The following is a 25,864-nucleotide window of genomic DNA, read 5'->3' as shown; positions in this document are numbered from 1 at the left end:
CTTATTAGCTTCAATTAAAATAGCTATTTTGTTTGAACTTCCCTCCTCTGCATTTAAGTTGCACCAAATCCGCAGCATTGTAGGAAGTCACAAGAGTGGGAAGGACATCATTGGAAAAGTAACAAAACTCGGAAGTGGAACTGGTGGATATTCATTGTCCACGTCCAGCAAAGTGCCAGCAGTAATCAGTCCCCATCAGCAGTGAAAAGAGAACTGCATTTTCAATTTTCTTCTATTTAAACACTGCGATGCCATTACGGCTATGCTAAGCACTGACGGGAAGAGCTGACAAAATTCCCTTTCCCCCTTTTTTCCCTCCCAGCGCCGTGTGTTCGGCAGCGGACAAGGTTTGCTCGTGTCCCGCCGGAGGGAATTGCTGCGGATAAAGATGCCGGCTGCAGGCAAAAGCCCGGTGCCGAACACTTGTCACCTGCCAAACCAGGCGGCAGCGCTGCGCTTCCCTCACTGACCCCTAGACACTTGTCACCCCAGGTAGCTGCAACGCAGCTGGATGAGATTCTGCCAACAAGGAAACGAACAGGAATAATAATAATAATAATGATGATGATGATGATAAATGCTGACTCAAAGCCTTTTTGACCAGGAAGGGATGGATGTAGACAGGAGCAAGGTGGTGCGGATGGGTGCAGCAGCGACGGGTGCAGCAGCGACGGGTGCAGCACATCCGAGGCGTGTCCCCGCCGTAGAACTGCAGACAGGATCCAAAGCCATCGCTCATCCGTAGTGCTACCAGCCTCCAGCAACTCTGCTGATAGCGGAATCGCTGAGCTCTCGCTGCTAAAAAGGCCTCTCTGAAAGTATTTGAGCGTCTTACATAAGATTGCTATAAACTGGTACCGAAAAAGCAAGCAAGTAATTACGCTACTGCCTTGTAAGCTTTGATTCTGTGCTGTTTGGGAACAATCTTAGGATTTTTTTTGTGAGGCTTACGAGGGTAACGCAGAGAACAGCAAAGGTTTGGAGGTGGGGTGGTCTAGCTTTCAAGCTCCTATGTAAAAAGCAGGTTTCCTTAGAATTTCACAGCCTCGCAGGCATGACTGGAGAGAAGCAGGAGACATTTCTGCCCTTTCCTAGCAGCTTATGTATTATTCCTTAAAAAATAAAAAGGAAAAAAAGGAAAAGAAAAGAAAAACTTTCAGAGAAATGTGGTGCCTTTATTCCCTTGTGTTGTTTAAAAACCTTTTTTCATGGCACCACACAATGAGTAGAACAGTAGCTTTTCCTTGGACCACAGTGAAGCAGTTACAGCTTCGGTGCCTTGAGAAGGTGGTGGATAAAATAAAATGAAAAAAAAGGAGAAGAAACCAAAAGAGAGAGGGAGAATGAATGAGGGTACAATAGGGAACTTGAATCACTGAGAAAAAGGGAGAAAGAAGAAAAAAAAGGAGAAAAAGGCATCAAGTGGAGGTATAATTGCAAAGTACCAGCACACTTCTGGCACCGGGGAAAAAAAATGAATTGTAGATGATTCAGGAGTATGACAAAGAATCCCTTCAACAAGTTGTCTTTTATCACAACTTTGCTGCTATACAGCTACACCGTAACAGGGAGAAATTGCATCATGTCAACAGCAAGTTTATAAAGATAAACTGACTCTGAAGACAGTGGAAATATGCTGGCAGTTACTTTGTGTTTTGCTTATCACGCCGCAATAAATTCCCTGAGAACAGCATAAACAGGCTATTAGAAACAAAAATACACTTGCACCTACAAGGGTCAGCTCTGTAACAACCTGGGGCGCAGCCCCGCCACGCGTCCACCGCCCGCAGGGGTGGAAAGGTCCGACCTGGCCTCTGCCATCGAGCACTGCTGGCGAGAGCACGCGGCCCACGGCCCAGCACCCAGCCCAGCACCCAGCCCATGGTCCAGCACCCAGCCCAGCCCCCAGCCCATTGCCCGGCACCCGGCCCACGGCCCAGTGCCCGGCCCAGCACCCAGCCCATGGCCCGGCACCCGGCCCACGGCCCAGTGCCCGGCCCAGCACCCAGCCCATGGCCCGGCACCCAGCCCACGGCCCGGCACCCGGCCCACGGCCCGGCACCCGGCCCACGGCCCAGCGCCTGGCCCAGCGCCCAGCCCCACGGCCCAGCGCCCAGCCCGGCACCCAGCCCGGCACCCAGCCCCACGGCCCAGCGCCCAGCCCCACGGCCCAGCGCCCAGCCCGGCACCCAGCCTGGCACCCAGCCCCACGGCCCAGCACCCAGCCCAGCGCCCAGCGCCCAGCCCAGCCCAGAGCCCAGCACCCAGCTGGCTGCCCCAGCTCCCGCACCACGACCCCCAGCCAGCAAAGCTGAGGGGACTCAAATTCAGGCTCTGGTTTAAACCAGAGCGGCTCCTTACGCCCGCTATTACCAAACACAAAGACATCTTTCTTTGCAGCGAGGACTGAAGTCTCCCAACCCAAAGTGCCACGACGCTACCAGCTCACGGCTAAAATGCCGACAGCACCGGGGTGACCGAGTGCCGTGCCGCGGGTTTGTTCCTCGGACAGCGGCAGGGAACCAAGAACTGCCGACAGCGAAAGGGACCTCCCACCGCCCCGTGTGGGAACTCAACGCGCAGGGTTTGAGACCATCTCTGCGGGCACCAGAGAAACCTTTACAGAGCACCTGCCCCGGCAAAACGGCAGCTTTGGAGTTAGGAGCTCGGGAATGAAATACTCCCTGATCGTACACCGGCCAGGGCGGTTGTGCTGTCGTATCGCAGGGTTTCTCCCTTCTCCTGCTTCCCTTCGTTGGCTCCTTCGCCCTCCTCCCCAGCCTCACCCCTCCGCTCCATCCCGGAGAACGGCTGCTGGTTTAAATGCAAATAGTGCACATGCAGGCACAGGATCTTTTTTTAAATTCTGAAAGCTGAGACTTCTAAGTTTATCTCAGAAGGACACTGGAAAGATGAATAGAGAGAAATTATGCAGAGAAAGAGAAAATATTCAAAGAGTAGAATTATGTATGCATAATTGCCTGGCTCCCTGGGGTGCATGGGCGAGTACACCAAGTCACTTTGTGAAATCATTCCCCACAACTCCTGTATCCTAATTATAGTGCTGTAAGTGGGGAGAAGCTAATTTTTAAACAGTCCTGATGGGGTAACTGGAAGAACCGTGAGGATGCTGTTAACCCCTTGCCTGCTGAGGGTCTTCAAGCGAAGAAGCAAACACAGAAGAAATAAATGAAATGCCGGCGAACCCAACACATCGGCTTCTGGTTGATTTAAAGGTGTCCGGTACGAGAACCACGCAAGCACAAACCTCCAGGCTAGAGGAGAAAAAGGGCAGACCTGAAGAAATAGGCCAGGTCGTAGACATCGATGCAACAGGGAGCACGAAAGGTCAAAACTACGTATTTTTGATCCATTACCTACCTACACGACGCTCGAACCCGACTTCTTGCAGAGGAACACCAGAAGGCACTAGCAGGACAGCCCTGCCTTCACCCGGCGCGATCCTGCGATCTCAGCTAACGCAGAGATCAGCCACCAACAGCCTTTGATTCTCGCCATGCTCAACAAGTTTAAGCTAACTAAAACCACTCCTGGAAGTCCCTAAACTCAGATATTTTGACTAAATCTGTCCCTAGTATTTTGACCAAATTCCCTTTAAATTTCTCAGCCTGGTAATGTTTTTTCCCATTTACTACAACCCCCTTAAAACGCTCCAATTAGCATTGTTTTTCCTTACTGGAATAGATGCAGGCACACAACATTAAAAAGGAAAAAAAAAAAAAAAAAAAGATAAAATACTCCATTTACCCATCTCAGGCAGGCAAAGAACTGTTTTTTTCCCCTCATCCATGCCTTGCACGATACCATGAAAACACCACTCAGGGCTTCCTTGCGGAGGCTGGCAGGAACGCAGCACCCGTGCCGGGCTGCAGCCGGTCCAGCCCACTCCATGTGATACCCGGACTCCAACATCTGTCGCCGAGAAAAAAAAGCGAAGGCTTTCACTCCAGATTGCGTTATTTTGAATCCCCTGGGTATTTGGGTCTTTGTATTTCTACCACGCTCGTTCGGGGAGGGCTTCCCATGGCCGCCCCCCCCAGCAGAAGCCACCCGTGGAGGTGGGTCTCCTTCAGCAAAGGTATCGCTCTGGGTAACGGGATGCAGACACTTGCAGTTCCCCTCCCTGAGAAAAGCCATCTCCAAAATTTTATAGATATCCACGGGATTTAAGACCGGCAGACCATTTAAGAGGACCTCCTACAATAATAAGCAATTAAATCTTACCCAGTCACCTCTTTGTTAAGGCCAATTATTTGTTCAGAGGAGAATTTCCAGAAAGACGTGCTTGACTTCAAGCATTGATCTCAGCACGTGAAGAACTCTCAGTGCAGTCTTACAAGTGATGAACTCTCTGCCAAGCCCATATTAATATCTAACCCTTACAGTCTGAAAATTAAATATTCAAGTCAAATTGAATAGTTATTTTTTGGCCAAAGTAATAGACATAATTTTAGTACTTAATCCTCTCACATTGTCTCAAGCTCACTCAAATTACAGCCATTTGAACTGTGATCTGAGCTCCCCTGTGCTTAACGAACTAATTAGACCAAGGACAGCCAAACTTCCCAACTTCCTGAATACTAAAATCTTTGCCCGGGCAAGAGGCGCAGGATGAGCACCACGTGGCGTGCAAAGGGGAAGGAGAGGAGCAAAGAGCAGCAGCAGGTCCCAGGTGGGTGGTTTGGTCCCAGGCGGGTGATTTGGCCCCAGGGGCATCCCAACGCCCCCCACCCCATCAGCCATAAGGCAGGAGGAGCAACCACAATGAGTTGAAAAAAAAGAAAATCAGTACAGACTGGAAGAGATAGTTATTCTCCTACATATGTTCTATATTTCCTTGGAAAGCAATGTTCTGTTCAGTCTGAGGGAAAGATGTCATTGACGGACCCTCATTGGGCACGTGAAGGACCAGACCTGCAAAAATGAGTAAGTTCTAACAGAAAACTTGAGGAAGAGCCTCAAAACCTTGTTCTGTGGAGCACTTCCCCCAAAAGAGGAGATTCTGGTTTATGATCTTATTTTGGGTGATGGTGGGATTCCAGCTCTCTCCTGTTGATGCTGTCTTGGAAAACCTCAACAGGGAGCACTCAATTTGCCCCGGTTCAGATGGCCCCTCAGGCGAGCAGGTTTCAGGGGAGGTTTCCTCCAACAAGGGGAGGATGACACAACCACATAGACTTACGTAGATTTGGGATGGCATCTAGCTGTGGAACACAAGGTCAGCACTGTAAAATACAGATACACAACATTGTCTGTGCAAATTTATTTCTCTCCTTCTTGGGAGAAGAGAGGAAATAAAACTCCTGGGATAATAACATCTAAAAACAGATGCAAAGAAAGAGTCTGAGGATGAGAAGTAGGGCTGGGACCACAACGTGATGATAGGAGCACCTCACCTCTAGCTCAGATCTGGACCCAGATCAGTAGTGAAACAAGAACTTCCCGATAGATGGTTTATTGCTGAGCCTGGTTTTGAGCCTGCCGTAGACGTCAGCAGCGTGATAGCCTCCTGCTTGACAGTACAACAGAAATGACGCCACCTAAGCAGAGACTGAAATTGCTGTCTGCTCTTAAAGGTGGTCCTGTCCGAACAAAAATTTGTAAATAAATTTGCGCCACCTGGGTTAAGTTCTCTGGGTGAGCTTCAGGGTCGTGCATATAAGACCCATCAACCACACTAACTTCCTATTATCGTTATTATATGTCAAATGCCCAAAGGTATTCCCAAAGAAGAAACACGTACAGACGTCACGATGATATAAATCCTAAATTCAGTCTGATGCAGCATCATCGCGTTTGCCATCAGCAGACAACGGGGAAGGAGGTCAGAGTAGGCAGACGGGTTACGAGGGCAAGGTCACGGGCTTACTCAATTAGACTTCATAATGCCAGGTACGTCTACTGCCCTTTTATACTGTCACTTCCGGCAAACAAGATGTTAGAGAAGAGTTTAAGGAGGATCTGTAGGTACAGAAGACATTCCTGCAGGAGCAGGCTTGCAAGTATCGGAAAGACATAGCCGGGATATTCCCCAGGAGACGCAACGGGTCGTACAGAGGCAGAGATTGCAGGACCAAGGACCACTGGGCAAGGGCAGGAAGGAGGAACCCTAGAAGAAGAATGAATTCAGGCAGATTTCCACAAGGATTTGCAAACTGGCTAAGAGAGTGTCAGGGGGCTGAGGACAAATCCGCTCTAGTTGCTTAGCTGAGTCCTTGGCATCTCCTGCAGACAGATCATCACGCCAAACTGGGACACTCCACAGCGGGGAGGTTCTGAGATGGATCATCTTGCAAAGTAAGATCCAACCAAGTCCTGCCCCACAGTCAGTCTCTCAGCAACACCAAAGAACAGACCTAGAGGAACAGAGTGGACGTCTCACTCTTCCACTCTTAGAGCTTCAGTTCGGTGTGGACGATCTTATGACAAGATTGATGAATCCTGATATAGCAGCACTCGAGGTAAACATTGCTTCAGAAGGGCTCTTGTGTGAGCATTTGGAGCGAAGAGCAGTTTGGGAGGGGTGGATGACGAACGAGAAACAAAGGAACATCACCAGCTGTTGGAAGCACTGTACCACCTTTTGTACACACACACCTTTCTCGGGGTGATACTTAAAACTACCTGCAAAATTAATTCCTATTTCCAAACCTTCTTCCCGTAGCACTTGCAAAAGCTTTTTTGCATCCGCACAGAAAACGGCTGTGGTTGTCCCCGATACAAAGAGAGTCCCTACGTTATTTGCTCAAATGTGCTCCCGCGGCCAGGCAGCCCCGGGTGAGAGGTATCTACAGCAGCTTTCACATCCACGCCTGCGTAGGTGAGCGCATCTCCCTCGGCTCCGTGTAGCCCTCGCCTCCCTCCTGCAAACCCCAGGTTCTTCGGAAGGATGCACTCCGAAATCCCGGGCACCATGAACCTCACGCTGCTGCGGACCTGCCAGCACCCCGGGACGTTACCAAGGTTAAACACCTCCAAGCAGACCGCAACGGGCGACATCTCCAAAATGCCTCTAGTTAGACCACGACCACGTCAACAGAAAAACAATCATCCTGATGCCTCTCGAGACAAAGCTGCCGGCAAGCGCTGCGCAGCGTGTCAGTGTGAGTACCGGGAGGCTCGCGTCGGCGAAGGGCTGGCGGCGAGCGCTTGGCGGCACGCAGCACGGAGCGAACCCCTGTCCCCGCAAAGCCAAGAGCTAGCTAGGAGCTGAGGCACACCAGTGCATCGTTTGAGCGGGATACACAATCTAGGACACAGATCCATAGACAACAGTTTCATCAGGGACCCAATTCCCACAATCACGTAGTTGTTAATTTCTGCAGTGACTTTAATTTAAAAAAAAAAATGCACAAAAAATGAAGGATCTTCCCCCCATCCTTTGGCCAGGTAAAAATCACGTAAAAGCTCCCAGCTCTGGCTGGCACAACGGACAGTATCACAAAGGGGAGGGAATGTTTATAAAACGTTTTTAAACAATTCAATTTTAAAGCAATTTGTGCGCAGCAGCAGTAGGCAGTCTTGACTGCAGCAAACAGACAGCAGGCTGGATCAATTGCGGGGTGGAGGTGGGTGCAGGAAAGCAGGAGCAGCAGACTGTGGCATTGAGGCTAATAGCTTTGTAGCAATTTATTCAGTGAGAAATACTGCATAGAGCGACACGGGGGTCTGCGCAGAAAGTAGGCAGAGAGTACGGCGATGCCTGGGAGGGAGACGGTCCCCAACTCCAGAGCAGCGGAGAGCAGAGAGGATCAATACCAACCACTCTGGGAAAAGCAAGAAACTCTTCTTCCCTTACGAAAAATAAATAAATGACAATTAATGGATCCAATCAAGCCATCTGCAAAAAAAAAATGTGGTTGAAGAAACGTCATGCAAAAAAACCCCAGGAAGATAAAAGCTTCAGCGCTGTCACAGCATCGCTGCTGGTACAGTCCTTCTTGCAGTCTGCACCCTTAGGGGGTGACGGCCCTGCGACCTCACCCCGAAACAAAACCCTGCTGCCAGCACTGGGGCGGGCTCTCCATTTTCTGTACCAACGACAAGGCAAACCCCATGGAATAATTTCTAACCCTTTCCCCAGCTTGGTCCCACATCGCTTCTACAGCGGCAAAGCTTTACGTGGGGACACGCCGCAATGTCCCCTCTCCCCGGTGGCCTTCATCCACGCTTTGGATGAGCATTTAAGCAACGGACAGGGAAAGCTAATTTTGGGACAGAACAAAGGGAAATGGTTTTCTGGAACCTGGTTTTGACAAACGAGCAAAAAAATCGCGTTCGATCATTATGCATGTCCTGTGATGCAAGCTCAAGAGCTCTGGATCTCCTTGCACACAAAATTTGCTCTGAAACGCTCCTGCTGGTGTTTGCAGCCCAAGGATAATGCGATGCTCTTTCCACATCACACTATCTCCATGCCCAAGCACATATGGTCTGGCTAAATAAGAAGCCTTGGAAAGGCTGTCAACAAGACTAGAGGAAGGTGTGCATCTGTGCAGAAACATATGCATGCCCCAGCACTGCACAGCGAGCCACGAGAAGGATGTTCGTGCCCAGAATCCCACCACAACCTGCCCGTGTCCAACGGAACCACGGTGCAGGACCAGCAATATTGCTGCTCCCGCTTTCACAAACCCTTCCCCTCGCTCCCTTTGTGCTGCATGACCGAAACCCCATCGGTCTGCTTCCAAGGACTCTTTCGTCAGCGTTGTCTAAAGATGATGCTCGCTCTAAACTCCACCAGCACAGCCTTTCACAGCATTGCCGCTGCTGCCCTGATTTGTGTACCCACTTACGTGTTTGCTTGAAAGTACGTGCTTTATGTTCATCTACGAAAATCTCCCCCATGGTACTAAAAGCAATGGAATAATCTACTATTTCAACTTGCATCCCTTAGAGAATTCTGCAGTTAAAAAAAAAAAAAAAAAAAGAAAAAGAAAAAAAAAAACCTGGTTGAATTTGATTAAACCTTTGGAATCTCTCCAATATTTCCAGTTATTCCATCTGTAGAAACACTCTACTGGCACTTGGCACATTTATAGCATTAACTGCCTTCTAAATCAGCAGCAGTTCTGCCTAACAATTTGGCATTTGCACACTGCCTTGTAAATTACCCACCTTACATCTCCGGGTACGAGGACCGTCCCCTCCAAAAAGCCTATTACTGCCTTGTAGAAATTCTTCGGGAAGAAAATATCTTCTTATGGGCTTGTCTCTTGACAAAAAGGGAGGGGGGGGAAGTGGCATTCAGTGGGCACGGTATTAACACTGTGGCTCATGGTGTTACTATGGCAGTAAAATGAAACCCAATGCAACCAGCTGGCTGCTATACTGCTATTAGAGCCTCTTTTCTGTTTTTGACCTTTCTAGAACTCTCCAAAAGGCATTAATCTATTCAAAATCCATCCAGGATCTAAAGCGCGATGCAAGGTGAAGGTGGTGGCGAAGCGGTCCTCCCGGCGGGCACCGCGTAAGGAACAATTACAATTCCGCCGGCGAGGATTTGCTCGCTTTTTTTGTGCTACCGCACCGCCAAGTCAGGAACCGGGCTAGGAACGGCTGCAGCTCCAAATCAAGCCACAAAGCAGCAGGAAACCACTCAGCAATATCAGCAGCGATTTGTGCATTTCTTGGTTGAAAACAAAGAGCGGAGAAGGTCGGCATTATTACCTCCCTGCTTCCAAGTCGCCTCTCTTCTTTTGTCTACCCAAATCGTTGGGAGGCAAAAACCCTCCCCTTCCCAAACAGCTCCCGGCTCCAAGCTCTTTTGAAAACCCTTTCTCCTTATCTTTCTCCACACCTGACCCATTCTTCTTATGCCTCCCCAGCGACAAAGTGTAGGGAAAATCACCAAATTAAGCGCCCGGCTCGTGCCCTCCTGCGGAACAGCCTTCTCCCTTGCCTGCACCTCAGACCTGGCTTTCCGCTGCTGAGCTGGGCTCTGGTGAGCCGGTCCTTCCTAGCACCCATCTGCTTTCCAGACTTTGTAGGGGGGAAAAATAAAAAGGGGGAAGAAAAGGACAAGGCAAAAAAGAAAAGCAACACGTTGAGTTAACTCTCCTCCTGCCTTTTGCTTCTAAAATATGCCTTATTGATTTTTATACGTATTATGACCCTGTAGCGTTGGAAGTCCAGGGTCACCTGAGGACTTTGAGACAGTCACTGTGCTGTGCGTCGTGACCACTTGCAATTTGACAGCAAGACAGAGTTCAGAGCTTTGTGCTTAAAAAGGGCTGGCCACGACTGTCGGGGCTGAGAAGGGAATTCTTCATTTTTGTTTTGCAGGCGGAGATTCAACATGCAGAGCTGCCGTTCCGATCCTGTCCCACAACGAGACGTAGTGACTCAAACTGGCTTACTCATTATCATTCTTTTGGAATTAGTGACTTAGTTAATGTTCCCCATGTTAGCATTTTAAAAAAATTGCATTTTTTTCCTGTTCTTTTGTATTCTATCCTCTTCCCTCGCTTGCTGTGTTTCTTCTTTGAATTCCAAAGAGGAATGATTTCCCTTGGCTGCAGTTAACTGCACAGGGCGACCGGCAGCAACAAGGACCCACAATCTTCTTCACTTTTTAATCAGTTTGGCAAGCGGAGCAGGGTCCCATCCTACATCCCACCACCTGTCGGCAAGATCCCACGCCACGTCCATAAGCCCGGGGTTGCGGGAGTTGAGGCACCCGTGGTTCCCCTGTAAATACCTCAACCCGCCCCTCTGCAAGGGGCCGGCAGGGACTCGGCGTCGCCGGGACACCAAAGGATGCCGTTGCCCCCAGAGCTCGGCAACGCGCCCCGGTGCCACTGTGTCCCTTGGGCCTCCAGCCCGGGCCCTGGGCGAGGTGCAGGGGTTCTCGTACCGCACCTGCGATGCTCCAGCGCTGCTCTGGTACAGGGAGCAGGAAAAAGGATCCTCGCTGTGCGGCGTAGAGAGGGAGGGAAGAGCTGAGCTTAGTGCTCCCACGAACAGGGCTGCGAGAGCGCAGCAGGCACTGGCCTCCGAGACCACCGAGAAAACAGAAGAGTCTCAACTCCGTGGCCACTCTGCACTTGATGAAAATGTCTGCTCCCTCACATACACGAAAAAATTAAAAAAAAAAATAAAATAAATACAGCTCTCCCTGCAGCCAGCGATGCATACTAGATGACTGCCTTCTCAACATGAGAGCAAAAGGGCAAATGAATCACATTACACTCCATGAATAAAAACAGAGTCTTAATGCAACAGCGACTTAATGATTTCATTTTCAATGCACTAGACGGTTTGGCCTCATTTGCAGAGGTGCTGAGCACCCCCGAGTCCCACTTCAGCTAATGGGGCCGGCGGGCGCTTTGCGCCTCGGGACTCTCCCCCGAGCCCCGTACGCGCCTCGGAAATTCTCCCACCTGGCAGGGAGGCTTTCCCCGAGGTCTGTGAAATGAAAAGCTGATAGCAGGGACGAGCCTGGGCCGAAGATCTCGGATCTTGACCTGCTGCACCCGGATCTGTCCTCGGGAAGGTGGGATTAGGGTTTGCAGCCCTGTTTGAACCGGGCTTTGATTTCCCGCACACGAAGAGGAACCGAGTCCTGCCCGCGGTGGCACCCAGGCGACTCGCAGCACGGAGCAAGCCCTGCACTCGCGGGGCTGTTCGCCCTCGGCACCAGGAGACAACCAAGGTGTTCACCTGGCCTGGCAGCATATCCCCTACGGACAAGTCGAAGGAGACGGCGGTACCAGCCACCTGAGACAGAGAAAACGGCATTTCCAAACTACCACGACGTACCCTTAGCCAGGCGCTCAGGGAGCGGTTACGGAAAAGCACGTAGCGAAGGGACGGCAGAACAAAACCAAATCCCACTGCCATTGTGGTTGGCAACACCGGCACACGCGCAGCTCGTGGATGAACTCTGCCCGGAGCCCCTCGGGGTGCCAAACGTACCACCTGCCCTTCCTGAGCTTTTGGGGCTGCCTGTGGCATTTAAAACAACTCCCGTTCCCGCTTTCTTTGGTGAACCGTGCTGGTTTCTTCTCAACACCCTCCTGCACGTTTCTCAAAGCAAGCCCCGGTGTCTGCGTCCCCGTCACAGCCAACTCGCCGGCCGTGCAGACGGTGTGAGCCGCACCGTGGCCTTGGCACCATCCTTCTCGGGAGGAATTAAGAAAAAAAAAAAAAAACAAAAAAACCCAAACCCCAACAAAACGACCTTCACTGTTTTCCTATGTCTGTTTGGAAAATACATCCCAGGACAACCTCTCCAAAACAACATCAGTCCTCTGGCAAACAAAAAGAAGTCAAACGCAAACTAGTTATTGCCAAAACCTCTTCCTTCATTGTAAAGTACTGTTTAATTTTATCCCTTAGGCATCTATTATCTCATAGCCCATATTATTTTTCCAGCTATTACTGCTTAATTTTCCCCATCCAAAAAAGTACGTACAGACACAAGCCAATTTCCGTCTTGGCATAATTGTTTATGAGAAACAAACAGCTGTTTCGCTGGGGTCCTAACAAATAGATGGTGAATCGATGCTTCTCATCTCTTCATTAGCTTCCCGCAAGAAACCGGCTGCCGTCACGTGTCCTCCGCCGCCGAGCATCGTCACCCTCCCAGCCACAGCCGCTAACGAGCGGGGACCCTCGCTCATCAGGGGGGACCTTGCAGAGGGAGGGAGGAGAAGCCGGAGGGGGGATCCACCGGAGCCCTTCCTTTACAAATTCACGCTGCGGTGGAAATAAAGGCCTGAGCATAAATGTTTCTTGGGGTTTTTTTCTTTAAATAAAAGCTGCTGAGTTTTAATCAGAGCTTAAAATGAAAAGTAAAAACCACGGCTAATGGAATACGCTTATCAAAACGCTCGGACTGCTCCTCTTTTCCCATTTCTGGTAGAATTTGTTCGGTTTACCGCTTGTTGGTTTTGTTGGGATTTTTTTACCAGCAGAGCTTCTGTGGGGTCTGAAAGTTTTTTTTCGCAAAACGCTACCGCTAGCCACGTAAGTAAAGCGCAGGATCTTCTCCAGGGACAAAGCCCATAACCCTCATTTTATGGAGAGCGTGGCAATGGGATCGCCTGTGCAGCGGCCGGCGTCAGCCGGCGCAGGAGGGAGCGAGCGCACACCTGACGGAGGCAGAGGTTTGCACAACAGAGCCCAGGAAACAATCCCTGCTTCCCAGACTTCCGCAGGGAACGGACAAAGAATGGCAAACAAGCTTAGAAACTCAGATTAAAGCAATTAAGGAATATGCAAAATTGCAAAAATATTGTAAAGGCATACGAGAAGCTAGCCAGAGCTACTAGCAAAAGCCGTGGAAGACAAGGTGTGCCTGTGCGTCCGCGTGCGTGACGTGGATGGACAGAGAGCTGGGTGCTGATTCTGGGCAGTATTTTCCATGCACAAGTACCTAATTCAGCCTAATTCCAGTCTGGGTTACACCTTTGCTGAGCCACTGCTGACGTTATTTTCCTTCACCGCGCAGCTTGTGGAGTTCACCTCTCGCGCCGTGAAGCGCCTGCACGTCCAAGGGTTCCCCAAGGAGCGGGCAGACGGGGATTTGTGATAGCGGAGGGGCAAGGGAGAACGTTTCTTAGGGCCCAGGCAAGAGCCTAAACGGGCTCTGGGTACGGGGCAGAGCACCTCCCACCGTCAACCCCGTCTCAGCGGCCAGCCTCAGCCGGGAGGCGTCTGGGTTCAGCCTACGTCGGACACGGGGATGGCAGCAAGACTTTTCACGCCAACTTCTCACGCCAGCCTGCCACGCGCAACACAACAGGCACTTCTTCTGTTCCTCCTTGATTTTAATACTTTATTCATGCTTCTGACAAAAGGCATCGCTAACGTTTTCCTTTCCGTCACTGGTCCTAGCTTTATATGCTCAATTAATAAAAAAAAAAAAAAAAAAGCTCCAAAAGCAGTTGCAAGCATCAGTGCTTTGCAACGCTCTCGTCTTGTCCAGTGGGTGTTAACCGCAGCAAATAGAAATTGCAAGCAGAGGCCGAACGGCAATGAGTCAGGAAGGCAGAAAGGCGTGAAAATAAAATGAATGGAAAGGCAATAAACCCGCAATATTTCACCATCGGTACTGAGTTCCTGGATAACCTCCATCTATCAGCGTTATCAGTGCCTGGGAGCTCACTGGAGCTGTACTTACAGTACATTAGCGACACTGGCAGAGAAGAGGCTGCGGCCACGCGGGTGCATCGCCGTGCCATGCCACGAGCCGAGGCCACCAGGAGCCACGGTAAGGGCAACGTCCATCCACCATCGCCAGCACCTTGGGATCCTCCTCCAGAACAAACCCTCTAAGCTTTTACCAGCATCCCATGTGAAGCAGAGGGAAAAATTGATGGGGCAATCCTAGGCAGCAAGATGCCCTGGTCCAGAAAAGGGATCGGTCCAGGAAAGGGATGGAGGATGGATGATGGATGCACGTGCTGAAACGCTGTCCTGCTCGGGGACCCTCTCTATGAAGGAGGAAAAAGGCTCATGCATCTTGGGGCTGACTCCGGCAGCAAACCTGGTGTACTGCTTAAGGAACAGAAACCTTAGAAATACATTTAAAAAGGAAAGTAGTTCCCTGTAAAAAGCTGGAGAACAATTCAAGGAATCGGATTAGAAAAAGGAGACCCTTTTCCAGTTTTTTCCCCCAAAGCCACCAGTGCCCATTCATTCCCCATTTCTCATGAAGGCACAAAGCGTAGCAGCTCTTCTTCGGGGTGACGATGGGCAACCCCCCTCTCTCTATATCTACAAAAAGATCACAAAACCACTACCAGGAACCGGAGCATGGGGATCCCTTATTTTCCGGAGCACCAAATACAAAATACCCTGCTTGTCCACTTTTAGAAACAACCACTTATTTGTCACTCCCGTGCAAAACGATGTAGACAGCTGCCTGCAACTCCTGCCCATCGCTGCCCATCCCTCGCACCATCCCCGCCACGGCGGCGGGAGACCCAGCCGCGCTTCCAGAGCAAAAAGCAGCTTTGCCTGCAACGTCAGGCTCACGGCATTACAGAGAGAGCTGGCACCCCCCCGAAAAAACGGGGCTCTGCATCCCCATCGACGACCTACGGCTTGGACACAGATTGAGGCCCCCTGCCCGAGCTGCGAATAAAAATCACCACTCTCTCCCCAAAAAGAAGCCTAATTCCCCATTAGCGTTGCAGAAAAGTCAGGCAGCCAGCAAGAAGAAAGCTTTTTAAAGAGATATAAAAACAGGATTTTTGTATTGAAACACATGCCACAGATGGTGTAGCAGACGAGGATTAATTCATGAATCATATTTCTTAAATGATACAATCTCTCTTTTCACTTCCATACTTTCCCTTTTTGACTCAGAAGCAGGGAGTTAAGATGCCCTTCCCAGATATGAATTTTACATGAACAAACATTGCAGGGGTAAAAAAAAAAAAAAAAAAAAAAAGCAGCAATAAACAAGAAAACCCAGATGTTTAAAGCTAAGTTCTCAAATGTAAGCGAATGCATATCCTGTCCATCTATGAAAGAACATGTGTGGAAATGCAATATATGCAGGCACAGATCTGGGACTAGGGTGGGAAAACGCATTCCCTAACATTTGGAGATTACTAATGCTTCAGCCAGGGTTCTGAATTTCACAAAAGCTGATTTTCTATCTCCTCCTATCTTATTCACCACCCTCGCAGCAAAAGAAAAGCCTTAAGGCAAACATTTCCAGCGAGAGGCCCTCCTCGCTCTGCCGTTGGGGTTCGTCCCTCCTCCAGCCCCCATCAACCCTTTCCTTCGGAAAATCCCGGCGCAGGCACTGCCAGGTTGCTCTCCAGGAAAATCGCGCGGAGCCCACAAAACCAAGGGGATTGCAGAAAGCAAGAGCAAGCCAAAACACCCTGCACCACGCAAACCGCTCATCTACCGTAGCTGAGCAATGTTTTAAGTGGAAAAAATAGAAGGAAACGACAAGAGCTCTTCAATAGCAGGAGACGCCCAACTCCCAGCTCCTTCTCGCTGGAAAGCTCTTTCAGACCAGCCAAACCCAGGCAAAGCTCAGGACCAGGCGCTGTGCAGAACCACCGCTTTCACCCAGGCACGAGCGCAGATCGAACCAGGGCGAGAAGAAACGGTGCCAAGATTCAAGGCTCCCCGCGTGCTGCCGTTCCGGGCGCTCTCTCACCTGCAAAAGGTGCTGCTACACCTTTCTGTCATCACCAAATCTGCGTTTCAGTCGTTTTTCCCACTTTGCACATAAAGCAGCCGCGTATATGCTTCTCCATACAGCCTCGCGCTTACTGTTGTAGCTTTACGCGCAAAGTTAGAATAAGAAAATTACTTACCCTTAAATTACTTCAACCTTTCCCTGCTTTGTGTATGACGTGGGCTTCTCTTTTGGTTACTATTTCCAGATTTGGTCTTTGGGTAGGTGAATGGAAGAGGAGAATGAAAGGAGTTGTATTTGATGACGATGGAAACTGTAAAATAAAGAGAAGCACTTTAGTGCAGAACAGTCCTCTCTATACATACATATCAGATTAAATTAAATTAAATTAGTGACACCTACATAAATGCTTCCTACTGTTTTCATGCACACATACAAATATCACAACTGTCAAGGAGAATGCAGCTGTCAGTGATACGGCAGGGGGGGAAAAAAAAAGAGCAATTTCTAAAATGGAAGGGAAAAAAAAAAAAAAATCTAGCACGAGAACCAGTATTTGAAGAGCAGCGAAGGGGCTTCCACTGGTTTGCAGGAGGGCGGGCAGGCCAAACCGGGCTGCCCGTGAAACCGAAATGGGTCGTGGCTACGCGGGAGCCCCTGGAAAGGCTCGAGCAGAGGACGGCGCGGAAGGAGCACGGGTAGCAAAACGGCAGCGACAAAGCCTGACAAACGCTCTTTTGCTTCCCAAAGCACTACACCAGCTCAACAGCTTTTGAGAAAGCAAGGAAGGAGCCGAGAGTTTCGGGAAACGCAATTCACCCGCACCCTGTAACGACGAAAGGACTCCTAGCACAGGAAGGAATTAATCATTTGGTCACCGTACCAGCAAGTACCCCCCTAAAAACCAGATTAATCTCCCACCATCTGCTTTAATAGCAGAATTTCTGCTAAGTGGTTTTCCCCTACACAGACCCACACATCCATGTAAACACACAAACAAACCATTTGGCTCCCCGCAGTCACGGGGTACGCAGCTGCTCGGAGAAGGGCTCGGTGCCTTTGACGCGATGCCAAGGTTGAATTCCTGCCATCCCATTTACTCCTACACCTCTCCCCCCACCGGCTCCGTGCCCCGCTCCCGTACAGACTCTTTAAGGCTGCCGAGTCAGCGGGTGCGGCGCCTTGGGCCACCTCCCCAAATCACCGTCCGTTTAACGTGGCAGGTTGAGATCCTTAAAATACAAATTTGTTGTAAGTAACGGGGGGAAAAAAAAAAGAACGAACGCAAGAGGGATCGACTTCCCCATTGCTATTTTTCTCATGACAACTCTCCCATCTTCTGCGTGCAACTGGCATCTCCAGCACCGCGGGCCCCAGCCCGAACACCAAAAGCACCCCAAAAAAAGCGTATTTACAAAATTAGTTAGAAGATGCCATGCTGCTAGCGAAGAAGAAAAACCAAACCTGGGTCAAGGACTGTCCTCATTCGGTTGGAAAAGCACAAAGGTCACCGCAAGTGATATATAAAAATACATGCTGACATTGAAGAGGTATAAACATAATGCTAAATAACACTTTTTATAACCAGCTCCCTATTTAACACTTGCCCAGTGGCCTTTGCTAAATCCTAGGCGCTTTAACAAAGGAAGGAAGCTTTTCACTGCTATTTAGCAGAACGCGGAAAGTAAAGCACAAGAGAATAAAACCGTTCAAGACATCAAGGATCAAGTCAGAAACAAAAAGCCAGGTCTCCTCATACAGCTCCTCCACCGCTGAACGCCCTGCAAGGCTGCTGTATTTAAATAGAAATACTATTGTTAGCCGTAAGCAATGCAGACTCATTAACATTTATTTTAGTGTTATAAAATATATTTTTAAATACTTGAAGAAATAATCTGGAGGAAGTGCTAAAGCTCGGAGCATATTTTCAATATGTCCCGGCTTTTCCAGAGAGATTTCAGACCTCCTGGAAAGACACAGGCTGTCTCAGAGGCTGCAGCGCGGGAACGTGCGGATGCCTCCAACCAACCCAGAAAAGCAGCACGTGCAAATTCCCTGCCCTTGCTTCTCCCCCCAGATTGTTCACTAAGAGGTAAATCTAAAAATGCTGTTGATTTGAATTACTCATGGACAGCAGAAACCTGAAACTACCATTTCCCACATGTTTTTAATGTGCGTGGGTGTTTATATGTGAATAACGCTTGGAAACAGAGGAACCCGACGCCTGCAGAGACACCTCCTCGAGGAGCACGCCAGCCGAAAACCCTGCCAGCACACACAACTCCTGCTGGAACGACTTCCACGCAGCCCAAGGTCGGCGTGCACGTCCCGGCCAGACCGCACCTGATCCCAAAATCTAAGGGAGACAAACCGCGTTTGCAATTTTCCATTAACCCAGCAGAGCGAGAGCGCGACCGGCGAGAGGAAACGCAGCCTCTCGCCCATCCTCGCGGAGAGCAGGCAGCGCGGGCAGCAGCCCTCGCCGATCCCGCACGCTGCCAGGAGAGGGTTTTGGGGCTGGTTGAGAGGAGCAGCAGCTGGTGGTGGTTTTGCCAGTGGTAGCCGTAAGCACGTCCAGAGAAAACCGACGCGGGAGGCTGCCGAGCCACAGAGGCAGACGATAGATTCAATACAGAGAAGAGACACCAGAGGTACGCACCGACACACGGAGCACAGTGCCCTGTTTTTACCAACCCAAAACCTATCAAGGATACGGGGGATGCATTTTATCTTATTATGTACTCTTCCTGAGACAACTCCAGTTTTCCATATGACCCAGCCAGCCTTGGGTCACCTCCAACAAAATAAAACAGGAGGAGGCAAGAAGGGAGAAGAAATAGTTTTCTTCTTTTTAATTACCAGAAAAGTTAACGCACGGTTAGTGTTTTAGAGGCTCCCCATAATTTCAGAGTGGTCTTTAAGCAGTGTTTTGGCGGGGGAAAGGAAGAACCGAGACAATTTCTGCAGTTTCAGAGCGGGTTCAATGCGCACCCACTGCAATCTGCCATCCCCAGCTCGGAGACGCCGCCTTCCCCGGGACAGACCCGCCACCCTGCCGCTTCACCCCAGGCACGGGCCGGCCGGCTGCGGCACGTCACGACGGAGCCGGAGGAGCCGATGCTCCGATATTTAAAGCCACGCATCCTTTCTCCAGCGCGGAGACGGAGGGACGTGCTCTGGAGCTGAGCCACGGTGGTCCCTGGCACCGTGCAGATGGCAGCGGTTTGGTTACCCGGTGCTAAACGCAATCTGCGCAAGCTACAGCATACACCAAGTTCAAAGTCAAAATGAACATTTGTTCTACAACAAAACACATTGCAAATGATCCTTAACAAATTTTAACTGTTGGTACAGTCAGATAAGAGCGCAGTAGCATATATCATACCCTGTTGTTACTGCAAGCTCTGTGCCGCTGAACATGAGTGGCAATGCAGAGAGATCTATATTTTGTATTTCGGTATAAATTATAGAGCAGCATAATAGACCTGAAGAGGCAGCTCTGCTCTTTCCTGCATCGCTTCCTTCACGTTTTTAAGCCCATTAAATTTCTTCCCATTTAGCTGCTTTATTTTGGTTCCTTGCTGCATAAAATTGTTCCGCATTCACCGAGCGGCGAAGCTGAATAAATAGTCACCAAAACTTCCCTGCGAAAACTCCAAGAGCTGTTATGTAAAGCAGAGGGTATCAGCAGATAGAGACAACTCGGAGGCAACCTGAGGTTTGGTATTCTGTGTCAGCTTGACACACAGGGGAAATAACCCTTTAATCCAGTGCAGTGTATTTCATTTACTGTAGTGTTATCCAGTTCGAAGATGTTATGAAAGGAATCCCCGGAGAGACTTAAGACTTCAAAACCAGCCTGAGTTTGAACTTAATTCCACCGTTGCAAAAGGCTGTAGCCGTGGAAGATGACCTTTTCCGTACCTTGCATGCCAGGAGCCATTCTGCCTCATAATGTCACGCCAAATTAGAATATTCTCTTTTTGTTTTACTCGGGATTTTGTTTTGTCTTTTCTTTTTAATTAAAAGCATCTGTCGCTATTAATGAAATGGGGGGGGGGGGGGGAGAGAAAAAAAATCAATAAGACAAACAGATTAAAAACGGTGACGTCAAGAGAGATGGGGAGAGCCAAAAAGCCGGGTAATCAAGAGGGACTTTCACCTCCACGTGAGCTCGTCACCAGAGCCCAGGTCAGGACTGAACGAGCATCGCTGCTGTCTCCTTACTGCTCATCGCCCGTTCGAACCAGAGGGATGCTCTTGCCCCGCCGGCCTCCCCCAAATACATCCCCCCCAAATCCCACCGGCGGCGAGAGCTTGCGTGGTCCCTCTCCTCTTCTCGGATAGGAAAGGAGAAGGGAAAACCACCTTTAAAGAGCAGATCTCAAAGTTGCTCAGGTCTTGCCAAGGTCACCCTGAACAGAAGTTCAGATATATATTAAAAATAGACCATAAATCCACGTCAGTGATACACAGGCCGGTGGAAGTCCCCGTGACGGCAGGGATGAAGGCGTGCGGGCTGATCTTCAACCGACCGCAGGAGCTTCTCTGACCAACGCGTGTTTTTACGCAATCCTGCAGGAAGCTTATTAAACAAGGGATGGACATGCCAGTTGAAGTTGTTCGCTAGTGTTAATCGCATCCACGGACTTTACTATTTCGAGGTGAACCATAAAAGGCTGGTTTTCACTCGCTGCGTCTTACAATTTGGATTGGGAATGTAATTAAATGTGAATTTGTATTTTTGAAAAATATGGTTCCCCCACAAAATACTAAATTAATTACAAAATGTTTTCATAATTATTCAGCCTGTTAAAGCGGTACAAACAGCTGTATTGTATCATTAACAGTTAGAAATGTTCAGTCAGCACAGTTGAAAAAAAAATGTAAACTAAATATATCAAGGATGCATTGCTTTCTACTCTCACTATTTTTTTAATGTCTTATTTCATGGTAGATAAGTGAAAAATCTTTTTACCTGACTTAGTGAGAGGCTCATTTACTCATGCAAATTTAAAACCAAGTGTCATAATACAATGAAATTATAAAAACATATCAAAGAGAAGTTAGCGAGTCACTAAATTTAGCTCCTAATGGAGTTCAACCTGTCTTATACAGTTGTATGTTAATGGGGAGAGCTAGAGTGCTCTGTAAACATCAGAGCGCAGCTTAGAAACCATCCCACGTGCACGGGGTTTCTGGAAGAAGCCCTTCAGGTTTACAGCCTTCCAGACCTTGATCTAAGGGAAACTCAAATTTCGATCCCAGCCAAGGTTAGGAGTACGCCTAGCCTAAACTAAACGAAAATGCCTCGCGATGATCTCCGTGCGAGCGCTGGGTTCCGCGGAGCCGCTTTGCGAACTCCGGTTCCAGTGCAGACCTGGGACGATTTGCAGGCTAGGTACTTAACATGCGTAGGGATTTTCTAAATCCGCGCAACGTATTACGGCTGACATGGCGAAGCGCTGACTTTGCGGGCTGGAAGATACTTAGCAATTTAAGGGCTTGGCTCTGAATCCGGGTAGATCCAAGTAACAAAGAGAAACCGGTGCATCTGAAATAACGGCAGCAAACCGCGCGCCGAGGCAGGAGCAGGATCCTGCGCTACAACTTGCCTTTTTTTACCTGCCGGTAGTCCGAGCACAGCACTAACATGAAGTCTTTAGTCTCAGAAACAATCTCTTATTCCAGGAGCGAGCTGTGAAGATGAAAGGGTTTGAAGAGAAGGAAGGGCCAGGGTTAAGACAGGACCGGTCCATCCGGCAGACCTCCAATATTCATCAAACCCAAAGCACCTGTTAGGCACAGTGGGAAAAAGATGCCTCTGAGGAGAAACCGGCTCGAGGTACAGGGAGGCATTTTCCTAAAGATGATAACGTCCATGCCTCTGCCCATCAGACGGGGCTCGGGTCTGGGTCCCAGCCACGGGACCCCCCCCAGTTCACCGATGGAACCGCGGGCGGCTGGGGAGCAACGCTGCCCCGTGCAACTGCCCGCGCGGCCAAAGCCCAATGCCCCACGAAAGGAAGAAAAGAAGATTCCCCGCGCTTCCTGACCTGGCAGAAAATTGTGAAAATAAGACCCTGTAACAAGAAGAGGTACGGGAACTAATGGAAAAACATCAAATTGCATTAAGGGCTGTGTTAAAGGTTTACAACGTAGTCTCCAGACAAGTTCACTGATATTCCTGAACCCTTATCGATCCACAGGTCAAACTAGAAGCAAAAAAATATCAATTTTAGAGGTTATCACTTGTTGTGATGTTTTTGTGTGTGTGTGTGTGTGTGTCTACAAAACCCCCCACCCTGCCCCTATGCGCAGGTGAATACAGACGCCTTTCCACATGAGAAAAAAATCCGCCGCAGAGCTACACTCTGAGTACAGAATCACTAACCTGTCCCTGTCCCGTAAAACACAAAGGCTCAGACAAGGAATTAGGGAGTTGTCCTACATAAAGGCTTTAATTAATTTGTGAAATTTTGCACCCATCTTGGAGGCGTGCGACGTGGCACTTTTTGCTCCCTTAGATTGCCACAGTTCTCAATTTTATTTTTATCCTGAGTTAGATATGAATCAGGATTTGCAAAAGACAAAACAACACACTGTAATCATCCAGCATGCCAATTAAACTAAAAGATACCCTGGAAATTAAAATTAAATGCCATATCTATGAAAAGAAACAGACAGCTTCCTCAGAAACAACAAAAAAGCCCATATTATAGGAACACGACTGTGGCAGTCCAAAATCGTGGCCGAAGCAGTTATATAACTTGCTATCATCCTTCACATCTGCATACTGTAGATCTTCATCAAATTGTGTATGTTTTTGCACATTTATCATCAAGATTTATTGAAGTTGATTCCATAAATTTCATTTAGTTGTTCACTGCTGCTATTTGTTTCCAAGGCAACAAATGCACTTTGCCCAAGCTGCACAGTAAATCACGATTGTTCAGAATTTGGGGGTCCCTGCCCCTCGTGCCGCGCGACGGCTGCACCTCCCAACGCAAACAACGGCACCGGCTCGTCAGCAGCAATAATTAGCAACAGATTTGCAAGGAAAAAAAAAAAAAAAGAAATAATCCACGCTATGGAAGAAAAATGCAAAACTAAGCAGGCAGGCAGCGGGCTGCCGGCGGGAAGACAGGATTCATGCAAAACCCCCTCTCCTATCTCATTTACACCTAGGATGGCTGGAGGTCGAGAAATCCATTCGCAGGTTCAGGAGGAGTCGGAAGGCTCTTTCCGCAAAAAATAATGACAATAAAGTAGTCTCCTCATTGTTGCCGTTGCAAAAGGGACAACTACAATAGTAAGGGCAACGGAAAAGCAGAGGATTTACAAACATGGGGCACACGCCTGAATGTCCCCCACGGGCAGCATCCCACGGCTCTGCCTCTGCGGGCACGGGGAGCAAGAGCCCGAGGCGCAGCAAGCTTGGAGGCAACTTTGGAAGAGTTCAGCTCAGGATAGGAAAAACTCTCAGTCTAAATTGTGATAGCGTAGCGTCATTATTTCAATTTTCAGCAGCTGAACTGCGGGAGGGGGACAACTCCAAGCACCAACTCGGAGGAAGCGTTATTGTCCAATGTGATGGTATTCGAGAAGTGGCGTCAAAGCTGTCCCATCCACGCCGCGTTGAAAATGCTCAGGAGCCGCCCAGGAGCATCTCTCCTTCTGCACTGCAGACCTGCAGCACGAGTCGTAGTAACCACCCACCACGTCCGACACCGGCTCGCTACAACACCTTTTAAATAAAGGGTAGGAAAAGAAGAGACCACAACTGCAGGAAGACAAAAAAAATCAAACGCAAGAGACAGAGCTAAAACACGCTCTGCGCTCCCGGAGACTCCTCCGGGGAAAAGCCTCGCGCAAAAAGCCATTACTTCAGCATTTCTAAAAACAAAACCAATCTCGTACGCGACGCTGGTATTTTAATGGGACGCGATGTTTTTTGAAAGACAATGCGGTTATTTTTGTTTATCTGCCATAAGCAAATATCCCCGAGTACAAAACCGCAGTAGAAGAGGGAGCTGACAAACTCGGCACACCGATGCTGGCCAGTACAGACCGAACCGGAAACTTTACGGTGTGAGTCAGGGAAACCCACGTTCAGCTTCCAAACCCAGTCACAGGAGCGCCACGGAACTGCAGGGACCGCAGAGGAGCCGGCCCCGATTTATCCAGCGCACAGGAAGCCGCAATGCTTTCTCTTTTTCCCTTTATTTAAAAAAAAAAAAAAAAAATCGCTCTCAAACGCTCTTTGTTGGGTAGCACATTCCCTTGGATAGCACATTATTCCCAGAGCGATCAACAAAGACAGCATCCCTGATGACAAAAGCCACTAGTTTTGCCGCTTTCAGCCTCAGAAATGTTAAAAGACTGTTTGGTTTCTAAGTGCAAGTCCACATTTGAGAGGAATAAAGAATTTGCTATAGCAGGCTGGATCAATGATGCAGCAAGGCAAGCATGCGACCTCCAGCAGGGTGGCCGGGTCCAGCGCTCCTGGAAACAATAAAATAACCTTACACTGCTCCTGATCAACTGCACAATGCAGGGAACGGGGAAAAAAACCTTATTCCTGACCCTTGATGCACCAAGGTACCTCCTTCAGCTACGTGAACTGATTGTTCTTATTAAGACTATTGTTATCGGGCATAAAAATATTCATGCCCTTCTTCCTTTCGTTGCCAACGACTGGCATCTGAAATGCAAACCTGGCTTTCGGAGCCATGACGCTGGTACGATGGAAGCGGGATAGGTGGAAATGAGACAGCATCGCCTCCGGTTCAGTCGCAGGGAAGAGCCCTCGCGCTGTGACGTTACAAAGACGGAGCGCGGCGGCGGCGTGCCGGTCGGCAGCTACGTCCCAGGCAGCGCCCGGGTGCAATCACCATCACGGGCGGGGATGCTGCCTGGGGTTAACGACGGCCGCTAAACACAACCTCCTTTCTCTGATAGCAGCAAAAGAAATCCACCCTGCAAACACCATCATCTCTTCTAACGAGAGACAAAGGTACCACCGCGCTGCTCGTCAGGCACCGAAGTGACAAACTGCATTAACTATCCCAATTAGGGGAGCGCTCCAGTGCTTCGGCCTCACCCCTCCACTCGTGACTGCGGTCTCCGCTGTTTACGGGAGTGTGAAAAATAACACGTTCCAATGGCAGCTTCTCGTTTTACACTGCAATAAGTGAAAAGCAACGCGGAGGTCATAGTCCACGAATCGCCCTCTTCTTTCAGGAACAGCGTCAGAAACGTACGGTCCTGCACTTGGACGATGGCTGGAGAAGGTTCCCGCACCACTGAAAACACCAAATATAAGAATATTCTCCAGCCAGCAGCACAGAAGCAGGGAGAGGGTATAAATAGCCTTTGAGGAGGACGTATAAATAGCTATAGGTAACATTTGTGTGCTATAAAAATCCTCCATTTTTGGCCTGGCTTTCCTTTCCCAGTGCTTTGGAGACCGGCTTCCCCTTCCCTTCCAGCCAGCACACCGGGGAGAGGGCAGGGACTCCTCCAAATGCCCTATTACACCCACAGAAGAACGGCAGGCGAGCGAATTTCCCTTGCCAGCCGTTTAAAAGAGATCCTATCAAGGCTGATGGGACCAAAAATTGGATACGTTGGGCTAGATCCTTCCAGGGGATACAGGTGTGGGGCGGCTAGGGGCCGGAGGGGGGTTGTGATTTAATACGTCTTCCTTAGACATAAAAACAAGCAACTACGCGC

At 49.4% G+C, this 25,864-nt stretch overlaps 1 protein-coding gene across 2 annotated transcripts in view; it reads right to left on the bottom strand.

Annotated features, from left to right (window-relative positions):
- Positions 1-25,864, bottom strand: part of NEXMIF (neurite extension and migration factor) — a 168,372-nt gene that overhangs the window by 39,817 nt on the left and 102,691 nt on the right. For both annotated transcript variants that reach the window (XM_054838899.1, XM_054838900.1), the window contains exon 2: positions 16,308-16,442. The gene's annotated coding sequence lies outside the window, so the exon portion shown is untranslated. The remainder of the gene's footprint in view (positions 1-16,307; positions 16,443-25,864) is intronic.

This window comes from Grus americana, chromosome 12 (assembly GCF_028858705.1).
Source record: "Grus americana isolate bGruAme1 chromosome 12, bGruAme1.mat, whole genome shotgun sequence".
In the NCBI taxonomy this organism is placed as follows: domain Eukaryota; kingdom Metazoa; phylum Chordata; class Aves; order Gruiformes; family Gruidae; genus Grus; species Grus americana.
This window is presented reverse-complemented; position numbering and strand designations above follow the sequence as displayed.